Below are 15623 nucleotides of genomic sequence, written 5' to 3'. Positions count from 1 at the left end.
TAATGCCGGTGAAATGAGTCCGGGGTCCAGAACCGAAAGTTACCAACCATTTGCTCGTATTGGGCTGAGGGAAAACCCCGGAAAAAACCTCTACCAGGTAACTTGCCCCGACCGGGAATCGAACCCGGGCCACCTGGTTTCGCAGCCAGACGCGCTGACCGTTACTCCACAGGTGTGGACTGTTATCGGTTGTAATAATTGTAAATGGCTAAAATACAATAATTTGAGTAATAATGTGTGACAAGGAGACGTTTGTTGCACTATATAAATTCTAAAAAAGAGGTCATAGTTATCCTTCCGAAAGATCCAGGAAGGTGAGTTTATAAAATATAATATAAACCTTATGTATTTCGTAATTGAATAGTGGAAGGAAGGTGTTAATTTTTCAAAAGAACACGATATCAAAAGTACAATACTTTTATCGTCTGGTAGGCAAAGAGTCTGTGATGAGGCGATAGTAGCGATCCTGGTGGCTAGCAACTATCTATGGATGCATATTTCAACTGTCTATGTTTGCATATTTAGTAAGTACTGAGCTTCGCAACTGTATATACTAAACTCTGATATTATTTCACTTTCTATACGAAATAGAAACAGGAAGTGCTGTGATACCTAAATCTCTATTTCCTATATATAATAGCCTATCTACTATTTTAAATGTTATCTTGCCGGTTTATAATATTTTTGAGTGATACAGATGTAATTAACATCTTATATTAATTTGCATTAATAATTATCTGGTCGGCAAGCAAAAGGGCTAAAGTCATTACTTTTTGTGACATAAGATTTTAATCTTATACAGGGACATCATTTTATTTTTATTTAAATTTTTATTGTACCTGAGTTTTTTAATGTACTTCACTCCCACCCCTTCTACTAATGAAGTTCAACCGTCCTCCATACAGATCCAAGACCGCATATACAGTCATAGTAGCCTTACGGTCATAGTAAACAATACGTTCCAAAAATATGTTCGCGTTTTCCAGTGACGAAAGAGCTTTCAATATTGCATAATTTTCCATTTGCCTACGTCGCACCCCGGTTTCCTCCACCTGCTTCTATTCGCCTCTCTGTAAATGCTAGTGGCTGTGCTGTCTTAGCTCTTTTCTGGGAACATTAATTTCTGTTAGGAATTGGACGTCTACGTAATATTATACCCATACAATTGTTTAAAATAACTTAAATAAAAGGGCCTCGTTAAGTAATTAACTGTCACGTGATTTCCTCTCTTTCTACGATCCTGCGACATAACCAATTGGACGGACAATAGACAGCATACGCATCTGGGTAATTTTATCTTTTCGGATCGGACAGAAGTGAAGATTGAATTTACAGTACGTAAGGTACTCTTTTATAGAGTAGGTACAGAATTATTTCAACATGAGTTACTAGTACGAAGGACGAAACTGGTAATTTGAAGAAGATGCAATAGTCTATAGTGTGATAATGTGCACAAAAGAACTGAAACCTGTATCGAAATGAACGGTCACCACTTTCAAAAATGTGTTTAAATATCCATATTATGATTATTTTTCAATTTAACTTCATTCTCTATAGTGTACGCTAATGTGTTGTAGACAGTATAATATACACTGCATAATGAATACGTTCGCATGGAAAGCTCAGTTCGTGAGTAAAAACACTCATTGTAAATACTGTACTGTATTTCGATTAAAGAAAAATCTAATGAAAATTAACAAACTCAAAATCGCGATATTTCCTCGTTTACGTAAATGGATGAAGTACTTTTCTTCCCTCCTATACCTAGTAAAGTGATTTGTTTATATATTACGCCAGTATCATCGAACTCCAGTCGTGGGAGGAGATAGCAAACGGTGTTTCCGGTTCTTAATCGTTGATCCAAAAGTATAGCCAGGTTAATATTAGAAATGTTAGTGAAAATAAAATGATGTCCCTGTATTACTTCATTAAACCAGTTTCCTAAAAGAGATCCCAAAATCAGTGACGTCAACAATGAAAAAAATCATAAAACAGTCGAAACATGTCATTTTTTGGATTTACAGCAGTTGTTTAAATCTTTGAAAATTTCTCCCGTAAATTTTGCATAGAGTGACTTACGTCCTTTTGCCTATCCACCACAGAATTTATACCGTTACACATTTTCATTTACCGATTTCATGCTTTAAAGCTAATGTTATTGAACAGATAATTCAGCATTCACTTTTATTATTATTATTTATCTATTTCTACGTTACTCTATCCTTTTGTTTCTGGCTGAGTGGAAGAGAAGGCCTGATGGCCTTAACTCTACCAGAATAAATAAGTAAATAAATATAAATAAACAAGTAAACAAGTAAATAAATATAAATGAATGTGTAATAACTAAGTAAATAATTACATAAATAAACAAATAATAAATATAAGAGAAAATAATAAAAAATAAACAATGAAAATAAGTCAACAAAAATAAATAATTCTTCTTCTTATAGATATTCTGGATTTAGGCTTATTATGCCTATTCCACGAAATTCTAGATACAACAGAGTCCAGTACAGAATTAATGGAAAAGAAACTACCGGTATGTCTCCAAGTAAAACGCAATTTTTTTAACGACGCTGTATAAACTATAAGATTATTTAGCGTCGATGCGATTGCTGATAGCGAGATGAGGCCGATGATTCGCCATAATTTAATTAACATTTGCCTTAGGGTTGGGGAGAAACTCGAAAAAAAAAATGCAACCTGGTAATCAGCCCAAACGGGAATCGAACTAGCGTCCGAATACAACTCCGAACCGGGAGGCAAGCACCTTAACCGACTGAGCTACGCCGGTGCCCTGTTAATGCATTACAATTGGTTCCAAATAGATATTTAAATAAATAACTAGACACAAACAAATAAATGTATATAAATAAATACAGAGATAAGTATTATAATAGGTAAATAGATAAATAAATGAATGAAAATAAAAAATATATATAAGTTATACGTACCGTATATACATGAATGAAAATAAAAGTAAATATATACATAAACAACTAAGTAAACAAAAATAATACAAATATAAAACAATGAAAATATAATAAATAAAATAAAATAATGAAAAGAAAGGAATCAAAATAAATAAATAATTCTTCTTCTTATAGACATTTTGCATTTAGGCTTATCGTGAATTATTACATTAAATCCTAGATACACCATCTGTACAGAATTAATGTAAACAAAAACTATGTGACCGAGAAAAATGAAAATATAACTATGGATGAATTAGAATTCTTTCTAAATAAATAGTGAAATAATTAAATAACTATAGAAATAGATAAACAAATATATAAATAAATAATAGACAGATAAATATATAAATAAATATATGAATAAACAAATCGATAAGTAAATAAATAAACAAATAAATCAAATAAAAATAGATTAACAAAAATAAATAATTTTAATTTAAATAAATAAATAAATGAACGAATGACTGAAATATATATCACAATTTTAAAGATATTATGGAAATTATGACGTCATTGGTGACATGTTATTGCGTTATATGATGGAGGTGTTTTGATCGATAGGTTGAGTCGTGCGGTATATCGTAATCATTTTGACATTTGAAAGTTTTGACATTTGTAAGTTCGTTGGTTCAGGGTAGCTCACAGTTATATACGGCGTGTGATCAAGTGGTAACCTGGTTCAGTTTATCTCATATGTGAGGGATATGAAGGTATTTTACTTTTGAAAGACTGTGTGGAATTATTGCGTCGTAGCGTATGAAGACTTTTGAAGTTCGTGGTTCGAAGTGTAAGATAAATATTTGCAAGCAATCTGAAAAATGAAATTATTCTAGTGATATATTTATTTTGTTCGTGTAGAAAGGGCAGCTATTACGGAAAATACATGGTCTGGTAATTTGTTTTCCTTTTTGTATTTAACAGAATATTGCGTAGATTTATTTATATGTGCATGGATGGCGTACATTAGTAGTCGCGTGATTTTGATTTTGAATTAAATCAATACAGTTTGTGATTATTAGGGATAGGATGTTGATGATCTATAAATCATGAAAAAATGTCCTAAAACCAATGCATTTATGAACTACAAATCTTTCAAAAATGCCCTTAAAACGCCCTAAAAATTGATCTTACATAATTGGCTTGGTAGGAATATTAATAATTAGCTAAATTAAATTCTAGTACCAACATTCAAGTTTATTTAATTTTACATAATTTTTTCTAACTAGTACACTTTAATTAATTATTTTATCTGATATAATTCCATGTAGTCCATTACAAGGCCACTCTTATCCGGAACTAGCAGGCATAGAGGAGTCTATATTGAAGGAGTGGTTGGACTGATCCATCACGTGGGGGTATACTACGTTAAAATGACAATATTTGTGTAGAAAAAACGATTAAAATAATATACAAAATAATTGGTATTAATGGACAAAATATGTAGAGAAAATACCGAAAGAAAATAAATAATATTTTACATTAACAATGGGGATTTATGGCCAAAATTAAATGAAAAGGTCAATGTAGAGTATCCACCGCCCACTGAACGAATATTGGTTAAACGAGCGTTCAGCGACTTCGGCCGATTTTGGAATAGACACCGACGCGGTTAGGTTAGGTTAGGTTAGGTTAGGTTAGGTTAGTTTAGGCTTTCATTATCCCGTCCAGATGTTTAGGATTAGTTTAAAACTGGCCTATGTCTCCTATAGTGGGCGGAACATAAGTAACATTCACCGGCTTACTAGAAAAAAAATGCAATTTCATCAAAATCCTAGCCCTAGTGATTGCACACTGGTTTTGAAGTTTTGGTAAAAGTTAAATATGGATGCGCCACTAGAAAACATTATTTAAATTATCTGAAAAAATCGCTTGCGTTTTTGATATGGAGTAGTGGAGATTAATGTGATCACTAAGAGAGCCGTGTGCCCATTCAACTCAGATACCCTATTTATATACCAAATCTGACGTGCGTGAAGGAAGAAGACCGCCACGTTTCCTTAATATGACTTAATATAAGGAAGGAATTTCAGTTGCAACAAGCGCGATATGTGGTCTAAAGAATTATGAATAACTGTACACCTAAACTAACCTAGCCTAACCTAGTCACTAATATCTAAAGTCAGTCTAACATTTAGTAAAATTTGGTTTTGAAATGTTGCAGTCCCTGCTAGACAGTCCGGAGCCACCTAGTAGAAGACGCGACAAACTGCGTCTTTAAAATCACCACTAATAATTTTTACATTTTGTTCCTTAACCCTTAACTTGGCAAAGCTTCATTTCTCACACTAGTTTATTAAACCTTGTCGGACCGTAAAGAAAACTATCGCAATGTCCATATTTTTATATGTTGTACAATATTATAGTATTGTGAAATTTTAATTTTCCTACAATTTCTTCTATTCTATTTAAATTATGGCATGTTTTAAATTAAAGCGTGTTTTTGATTTTGAATTAAATTAATACAGTTTGTGATTGTACACTTCGTTTTGAAGTTTTGGTAAAAGGTAAATATGAATGCGCCACTAGAAAACATTATTAAAATATCTGAAAAATCGCTTGCGTTTTTAATATGGAGTAGTGGAGATTGTGATCACTAAGAGAGCTGTGTGCCCATTCAACTCAGATATCCTATTTATATATCAAATCTGTCGTGCGTGAAGGAAGAAGACCGCCATGTTTCCTTATTATGACTTACTATAAGGAAGGAATTTCAGTTTCAACAACTGTGGAGAAATGTAAAGGCTAAGCTTATAGCGCGATATGTGGTCGAAAGAATTATGAATAATAACTGTACACCTAAACTAACCTAACCTAACCTAGTCACTAATATCTAAAGTCAGTCTAACATTTAGTATAATTTGGTTTTGAGATGTTGCAGTCCCTGCTAGACGCAGAGTCCGGAGCCACCTAGTAGAAGAAGTGAGAAACTGCGTCAGATCGAGAAGGGGGTAACTCTTTAAAATGAACACTAATAATTTTTACATTTTCTTCCTGAACCCTTAACTTGGCAAAGCTTCATTTCTCACACTAGTTTATTAAACCTTGTCGGACCGTAAAGAAAACAACTATCGCAATGTCCACATTTTTATATGTTGTGCAATATTATAGTAGCCTATTGTGAAATTTTAATTTTCCTACCATTTTTTTCTATTTATTATAGCTTATAGCCTATTAACCTCTTGTATCCTGTAGGATATATTGCCAATTTAAGGGTTAAATGTTTTTTTTTACACAATAGCGAATGCATTAATGTAGTGAACATTCCATATATAGTGCATTAAAAGGTGAAATGTTTTGTGCAATGGTAAAAGTGTGAAAAATTCGTATACAGCGCCGCATATATATTCAACCTTCAATGAATTTTGTTGTGGTTGAATAATTTTTATTAATTTCTTGTGCACCTTTTTAACATTTGTGTTGTGTATAATGGAGGGCCAAGACTATTGTTGACGTCGCGAACGTTTTTGTACCCTATACGGTAGCCATATAGGATTAATTTGATACAGGCTAGTCTATATTTTCGTAAGATATTTTATCAAAACTACAGGATTTTTGTTTTGTATTGTATATATATTTTTGTTAATTCGGTAGAAAACGTTGGTCAATATGGCGTACATCAACGATCAGTGAAAGGTTTGGTTTGTTCAGGCTTTTGGTGTACCTACAAAAAAAAAAAAAAAAAAAAAAAAAGTATATGCAAGACATATCAAAAACCTCACCTCACCTCACCTCACCTCACCTAACCTAACCTGTCACCGATTCATGATTATATTATTGGTGTTAATCATATAAACTAATGTTTTCTACTGAATTGTCGTTTTGGTATACTATGGTGATACATTATATTTGGAAGTTCTGTTTTTGTAGTGAATATTTGAGGGTTTAAGAAACGTAGCCCCTAAAATTTGACGAATTTGTATATTTTATATTGTGTGGTTTTCATAAAATTTAAATCCAAAGAAAATAGTACATTATGCAACGAGCCTATAATGGTAGTAATTAAGACGCAAGGATGTTTATGAAACGAGCGCAAGAGAGTTTCATAATTTTCATACGAGCGTCCTAATTACCGTTATAGGCAAGTTTCATACGACTTTTTATGCTGGACCATATTTCTAACTTGAAATTATTCGTAAGTATTCATGTTATTGTTATGTGAGTGAGCGCAATAGCCTACCTCATGAATTGTGAGATGTGCGCAGATGCGAAAGTATTTATTTTTTCCGGAAAACTAATGTCAACGACCTTGATATATAATCTAGAGAGTAAGATAAAAATTAATCTTGATATAACCTTGAAATTGAATTCGACATTGAAAACGAGATGACAAATTGAATTTATTTGAATATTATTTACAATTAACGCTAATTACTATAGTAACAGAACATAACCTTCTGCGACAGTATTGGATTTCCAGCCTCCGTGACCTTTCGATAGTTGTCTTTCGATTGCATTTCCGAGAATAATCGAAAACCTGAACTTTAATGAATAGGTGTACTTTAATGACATGCATTAAAGGACTGCTACCAGGTGTATAATTACATTTCGGCATGGTCGAGCATAAAAATATATATACAGGATCCTATATATATAAAATATATTTATTTGTTGTTGAACATAACAGGCAAAGCCACCGGCGTAGCTCAGTCGGCTAAGGCCTGCCAACCTGGAGTTGTACACGTGCGCGGGTTCGATTCTCGCTTGGGCTGATTACCTGGTTGGATTTTTTCCGACGTTTTCCCTAACCGTAAGGCGAATGTCAGGTGATCTATGGCGAATCCTCGGCCTCATCACGCTAAATATCATCTCGCCATCATCAATACCATCGACGCTAAATAACCTAGTAGTTGATACAGCGTCGTTAAACAACAAACTAAAAGAACTATATAAAATATAAAAATGCAAAATGACCGCGATATTGGTTACAAAAATGTTCATGGCCCTTCAGTTGTATCTTTAAAATTAGCCTGCCATAGATTAACATATAAACAAATACATAAATAAAGCGATGGATAAATAAATATATAAATATTTAAACCAATAAGTAAATAAATAAGTTAATAAATGAATAAACAACAAATAAATTGAAGGTAGGCTTTTTCTGTACTATTGCGTTACCAAGTTAAGATACAAATGTATTTTACATCCTTGACTTTTAGTGGTGTAGTATGTACCGTAAACAAAAGAATTGAGTGCAGACACCAAAAAATAAGGATCGAAAATTGCTGTGCCGGCGAAGAGTTGCGGGAATCTGTAATAAGTTACGTTAGTTTAGACTTTCCGTATGTCTTACATATAGGAATCAGTGACAGGTTAGGTTAGGCTTTCGGTATGACTTGCATATCGTTGCTGGGCCTCCAAAATCCGCTATGTGTATTCAAACAGATTTTTCAGAAGAAAGATAAAAACATAAATTTTTATGCTCTTGATTTTCAAAACTCATTCATTACAGAAAAATTATGAAATTATACTGAAAGTAGCTTTGAAAATCAAGGAAATTAAAACTGATGTTTTTTTACATCTGATTGGGGTTCTGGCTGATATATACAGGCAATACACCTTATTTGATGATAAGTGTCTGAGAAAGAATTGTTTGTATACATCTGAAGTCTGATTAGTGTAATATTTAACTAGTCAGCGATGTATACTATGGAGGAGGAAAGGAACTGGCCACTCTACCTCAGTATCTCCTGGCTTAGTTGTCTCATGAGTGATGCTTTATTGGTGTCGCTTATGAGATTCAGACCTGTATTCTGATAGTTGACTAAACAATAACGCTTTCTTCTTTCTCCTGAAAAATCTGTTTTAATGCACATAGCAGGTTTTGGAGGCGCAGCGATAATATAGGAATCAGTTTCAGGTTAGGTTAGGTTAGATTAGGTTAGGTTAGACTTTTGGTTCGCCCTGCATATACTCACAATTGTCTAAGAATGTGCCCTTTCTTCCAAAAAAATATAAAAAACCTAACCTAACCTGTCTCTGATTCCACCTTACGAAAATTCTTTTTTTCTCTGTGGTCAGTAAGGAAACCTCCCCATCGGCCCTTACTTCCACAGCAAATTTCCACCCTTATTTTGGTGCGAAATTGTGTCTGCACTTAATTTTCGTCTTGTTTACAGTACATATAAATGTACTAGAAGTCAAGTCAGCAAATAGATTTGTACCTTAACGTTGTAGCGCAATTGTAAAGAATTGCAAAATAATCACAAAAGTTTATTTTCAGCATCCAGGGAAATGGTTATTTGGCATTTAAAATTGTTACATATGAAATATTATAACGGCTTTTGTTAATATCAGTTCAGTATCTAGACTCCATTTTGTTACTAACTTTTATGTAGTATGGTTTCTGATTTATGTTCAAGCACTACACGTAATTTTTTATTTCATTCCATGATATAATTGCAATAATATTTCGACGAATAGTCTCCTACGAAATCTTTAAGTTCACGGCTAAACAAGCGCTGAGTCGCTTCCTCGTACTTCGCTTACACACCTTCACTTGTTCAGAGCTCTCCTCTGTCATAACAACATAACTTTAATGACATTACGAAAGTTTCATGCTATAGGCCTAACTTGCATATACGAATCTGTGACAGGTTAGTTTAGGCTTGTGTTATGCTGTGCATATAGACTCATCAATCTTTAGGTTAGGCTTTTATTGTGCCTTGGATATACGCTGGGTGACTTTTGTTTTCTGATATTGTCTGTAATAAGATAGTGTAATGGTGGATTTATTAGCTTATCTTGTAATAAGTGCTTGAAGTTGACCATTCTCTAATACGCATTTCATATGTTTTGAAAAGATTTCTAGATACGCAATGGATTTCCTCTTTATTGATAGAATTTAAGGCTAAACTAGCGCTGAGGTAGTTCCCTTTGTACTCCGCTTATAAGTTGCACCTATATGCGAATCTGTGACAGGTTAGTTTTGGTTACTTCAGATTTTTTTTATGCCTTGCATATATGATCAACTGCATATAAAGAAAAAAACTTAGAAAATATTCAACAATTTTCACTTTCGAAATCACCAGAACTACCTCAGCGCTAGTTTCACCAAATTATATAATGTAATATACTGTACACTGTGCTCACAATAACATCCGTAAACTGCTATAATTTTGTAACTAGGCTATATGAATTACTAAATTCATACCGGTGCCGTTAGAACTGCTGAAAGAATTTCAAGGGAAGTGTAATTTTGTAATTAGGCCTACTTACTTACTTACAAATGGCTTTTAAGGAACCCGAAGGTTCACTGCCGCCCTCACATAAGCCCGCCATCGGTCCCTATCCTGTGCAAGATTAATCCAGTCTCTATCATCATACCCAACCTCCCTCAAATCCATTTTAATATTATCCTCCCATCTACGTCTCGGCCTCCCTAAAGGTCTTTTTCCCTCCGGTCTCCCAACACTCTATATGCATTTCTGGATACGCCCATACGTGCTACATGCCCTGCCCATCTCAAACGTCTGGATTTTAAGTTCCTAATTATGTCAGGTGAAGAATACAATGCGTGCAGTTCTGTGTTGTGTAACTTTCTCTATTCTCCTGTAACTTCATCCCGCTTAGCCCCAAATATTTTCCTAAGCACATTATTCTCAAACACCCTTAACCTATGTTCCTCTCTCAGAGTGAGAGTCCAAGTTTCACAGCCATACAGAACAACCGGTAATATAACTGTTTTATAAATTCTAACTTTCAGATTTTTGGACAGCAGACTGGATGATAAGAGCTTCTCAACTGAATAATAACACGCATTTCCCATATTTATTCTGAGTTTAATTTCCTCCCGAGTGTCATTTATATTTGTTACTGGTGCTCCAAGATATTTGAATTTTTCCACCTCTTCGAAGGATAAATCTCTGTTGACGGAAAACAATAGAGGGCACCATTCTTTCGCTTGTTATTGTGGCATTGTTGGATAGAAGCAAAACTATGTTAAATAGTGTGCATTCACATTTCAGCTCGGTAAATATGGGAAATGCCTGTTATTAGTCGGTTGAGAAGCTTTTATCATCCAGTCTGCTGTCAAAAAATCTGAAAGTTATAATTTATAAAACAGTTGTATTACCGGTTGTTCTGTATGGTTGTGAAACTTGTACTCTCACTTTGAGAAGCAGAGATTAAGGGTGTTTGAGAATAAGGTGCTTAGGAAAATATTTGGGGCCTGGAGGGATAGAGTTACAGGAGAATGGAGAAAGTTACACAACGCGGAACTGCACGCATTGTATTCTTCACCTGACATAATTAGGAACATTAAATCCAGACGTTTGAGATGGGCAGGGGATGTAGCACGTTTGGGTGAATTCAGAAATGCATATAGAGTGTTAGTTGGGAGACTGGAGGGAAAAAGACCTTTAGGGAGGCCGAGACTTAGATGGGAGGATAATATTAAAATGGATTTGAGGGAGGTGGGATATGATAGTGACTGGATTAATCTTGCACAGGATAGAGACCGATGGCGGGCTTATGTGAGAGCGGCAATGAACCTGCGGGTTCCTATTATTATTATTATTATTATTATTATTATTATTATTATTATTATTATTATTCAAATATTGTAACCCTATTTTAATAATTATAATAATAATAATAATAATAATAATAATAATAATAATAATAATAATAAGTATTAAATGTTGTGATACAATTTGTTTCTATTCAACAACGCCACAATGACATGCGAAAGAGCGGTGTCATCTATTGTTTTCCACCAATAATAAAATTACACATCCCTTGAAATTCCTTGAGTCGTTTTTTCTAATAGCATCGGTATGAATTTCGTAATACGCATAGTTACAAAATTATAACAGTTTGTAATCACGGAATGTTTCTGTGGACACACTGTAGGTCTGTAAGTCGCGAGATACTGCCCGAGCGCCGACTCACAGCTGGTGGAGGGGGGGGGGGGAGAGTCATATTAAACAGAATCTGTTCTCAGGCGATCACCTGTTACATATATATACGTATCTATGTGCTACTTCTAAGAAAATAACTGGATGGTACACAACCAAAGTTAAAAACAGAATTGCATATTAAACTACGCTGTAAGATAACGGATGGAATACCCACATGCCGATTGCTAAGATGGCTTATAAACTTATAATCTAAAAATAATACACTGTATATAAATAGATCTTGAAAACTAATACACGTGTAGTTACATAATTACAAAACTTTTAGCAACTACGGATATTTGAAAATAGCACTAGGATATCCGTACACCAGTAATACTGTATATTTATTTTCAGCCTCTACTTACTAGAACCGCCATGTTCCCCGAGGATGAGACGAAACCCCTACGCTGGCATCCATCACGCTATAGTAAGCCAAACGGATGAGAAGATATTTTGAAAGCATAAAAGTTGTATAACAATGTTTATTCATAGTTCGCTAGTCACATAACACTAAAGGTAACCTTAGTCTTTCAATGCACACTTTAATCCGTATATTATCAAAAGAAACGACACATTTTACAGCTAACAAACACATTACTCCCTTCCATTCAAGCCCTCTACTAAACTGTCACTTGTTTTTCCAATCGCATGCAGTCGATCGAGATTCAGATATTTCCGTTGCTAGTATCATGCAAAACAAGAGAGGGGGTGAGTCTCAGCGTTATCCTTTTTCCCTCTCTCCCAGTAGAGAAATGATCATCAAAGGAAAATATCCCCAGCGGTTCTCTCTGAAAATATATCTCTCTCTAGTTCGATAGAGCAGAGATGTTCACGCTAGTATAAATCCTTTTTTTATTGCTTTTTGTAGCAAAGAGAAGGAATCGTATAAGCCGTGAGCTGCTGAACAAATGCAGGTGATTTATGTTCGCTTGTTTATTTCGTGTTTCATATGTTTTTGTAATAAACTTGGCGGTAACGTAACTAATGGGAGATGTACATCTACCAGCTTACAAGCATGCTGAAAGTGATTACTATTGATACTTATTATGGAAGTCGTTGCTTCGAAACCAAGACCGGATAATTAGGTGCTGTCACTATAATACATATGGCAGCTACTCTAAGCACCTCACGACAACCTATTTACAAAATATTCGCATGTTTAGAGCTATACATGAATCCACGATTAAAGTACCTTTAGTATTATGGAAGACACTACATATTCATATGCCACGTCTAAGAGCCAGCTGTTTAAAATATAATGACGTGAAAACGTACAATAAGTTAATTGAACGTCTACAAAGGAAACCACGTTCAAATCTTGGATCGTCCAGGGGTGGACAAATACAGTATCTGGAACAGGTTTTCAAGATACATACCGTTTCCTCTCTCTTAAATCATTTTTTTCTTTCTGGAGTAAAGAACTTTCTCCCATGTTTCACCACGAATAACGTAGAAGAAAAATAATAAATCCATAGCCAAACCTTTCGATAGCCCACTACTAGAGCTCGCACTCATAATTTCGCAAACTGGGGTTCGATTACCGGTAACTTAGTAACGAGAACACTTAATACCTATAGTGGGAAAGCTCAGAAGATAAAGGTTTTTTCGGAGTTCTCCCATCTTAGATTCCATTAAATATACTCCATTCCATCCTATCATTCTGTTAATTTCATGTCCTAGAAAGTATGGTCCACACCTGTGGAGTAACGGTTAGCGCGTCTCGCCGCGAAACCAGGTGGCCCGGGTTCGATTCCCGGTCGGGACAAATCAAGGCTGGTTCACAACAAACCGGGAACGGAAACAACGAGAACTGAAATTATGTTAAATATATTTGTTAACAATATTTCCGTTCTCGTTCCCGTTGTCGTTTCCGTTCCCAGTTTGTGAACCAGCCTTTACCTGGTTGAGGTTTTTTCCGGGGTTTTCCCTCAACCCAATATGAGTAAATGCTGGATAACTGTCGGCGCTGGACCCCGGACTCATTTCACCTACATTATCACCATCTCATTGAGACGCTAAATAACCTAAGATGTTGATAAAGCGTCGTAAAATAACTTACTAAAATAAAAAGTATGGTTTCAGAGTAAGGTGTACAAGCTTTGGTGATGGATAGAAATTACAAGCCACACTACTGCTTCTCTATAGAAACTTCACATTGGTGAACCGATGCTAGGAGTTCCTAAATGGACGATAATCTTTGGTTTCAGACAGCGTTCCCAGTGCTATAGAAGGGATGCCTTGCGGCGAGACTCGCTATCATGCAAGAGATGATTATTGTGTGAGTTGGAGGACGTCTAAATGGTGTCCTACTGACATTGGAAGATACTGTGTGATAACGGACGACAATTATGGATCTCTAGATCTTCAGAGCTGAATTTTACCTCTCGGAATGAACGAATGTTCTTTTTACAGAATGATTTTCGTCTTCTTACCTTGCCATATACTTACACAGACACACACACACACACACACACATATAAACAAGTAGCAGTAGTAGGAGCAGTAGTAAGACTAGTAACAGGAGTAACAGTAATAATAATTGTAGTAAAAAAAAAAGGTAAAGGTATCTCCGTCACATGCCATGAAGGCACTTGAGGGGCATGGACGTAGAGCCCCATGCTTTCCATGGCCTCGGGACTAGAATGAGGTGGTGTGGTCGGCACCACGCTCTGACCGCCTTTTACCCCTGGGAAAGACCTGATACTCAATTGGCAGCGAGAAAAATCCTGTCACCACCTGGGATAGAGCCCCGAACCTTCCAGTCCGTAGCCAGCTACTCTACCAACTGAGCTACCCGGCCGCCCAATAATAATTGTAGTAGCAACAGAAATACTGACGTTAGTGAAAGTAGCAGTTGTCATAGAATGAAGTGACAGGAGAAGCAGCAATAGATGCAGTAGTGATAGCAGTAAGAGGAATGTCAATAATAGTACGTGGAATAGCAATAACATTAAAATAATTAAAAGAAGTTGCATTATTGGCTTACTAACAGAAGTAACAGTAATAGTAGTGATATTAGCAGCAGTAATGAAATTAATAAAAGCAGCACTAGTAAAAGTAATTACAGCAGTAAGAACAGTACCAGTAATAGAAGAAAGAATAGAAGCAGTCGCATTAGAAAAGCAGCAGCAGTAGTAAAATGAGACCAGTAGTAACAGTAATATTAGGTGTAGTAGTAACGGAAGTAGCAATAACAGAAGTTAAAATATGAACAAGAGTACCCTACTGAAGTTATTAAAATCACAAATAGCAGTTGAATTAGAGTAACAGTAACAGTAGTTTTGCTAGCAACAGAAGTAAAAAAAAGGTAAAGGTATCCCCGTAACATGCCATAAAGGCACTTGGGGGGGCATGGAAATAGAGCCCCATGCTTTCCATGACCTCGGGACTAGAATGAGGTGGTGTGGTCGGCACCACGCTCTGACCGCCTTTTACCCCCGGGAAAGACATGGTACTCAATTTTATAGGAGACTGAGTGAACCTCGGGGCCGTTCTGAAAGTTTGGCAACGAGAAAAATCCTGTCATCACCTGAGATCGAACCCCGGACCTTCAGCCAGCTGCTCTACCAACTGAGCTACCCGGCCGCCCAATAATAATTGTAGTAGCAACAGAAATACTGACATTAGTGAACGTAGCAGTAGTCATAGAATGAAGTGACAAGAGAAGCAGCAGTAGAAGCAATAGTGACAGCAGTAAGAGGAATGTCAATAATAGTACGTGGAATAGCAACAACATTAAAATAATTAA

The 15623-nt window shown here is 35.4% G+C and overlaps 1 long non-coding RNA gene across 1 annotated transcript in view; it reads right to left on the bottom strand.

Annotated features, from left to right (window-relative positions):
• The window catches only part of LOC138700469 (uncharacterized), a 941569-nt gene extending 929090 nt beyond the window's left edge, over positions 1 to 12479 (bottom strand). The window contains exon 1 of the long non-coding RNA XR_011332353.1: positions 12241 to 12479. This is a non-coding gene — a long non-coding RNA (uncharacterized lncRNA). The remainder of the gene's footprint in view (positions 1 to 12240) is intronic.
• Between the last annotated feature and the right edge of the window lie 3144 nt (positions 12480 to 15623).

The sequence above is a fragment of the Periplaneta americana genome, chromosome 5, assembly GCF_040183065.1.
Source record: "Periplaneta americana isolate PAMFEO1 chromosome 5, P.americana_PAMFEO1_priV1, whole genome shotgun sequence".
Taxonomy (NCBI): Eukaryota; Metazoa; Arthropoda; class Insecta; order Blattodea; family Blattidae; genus Periplaneta; species Periplaneta americana.
Note: the sequence above shows the minus strand (reverse complement) of the source record. Positions and strands in the feature narration are given on the sequence as shown.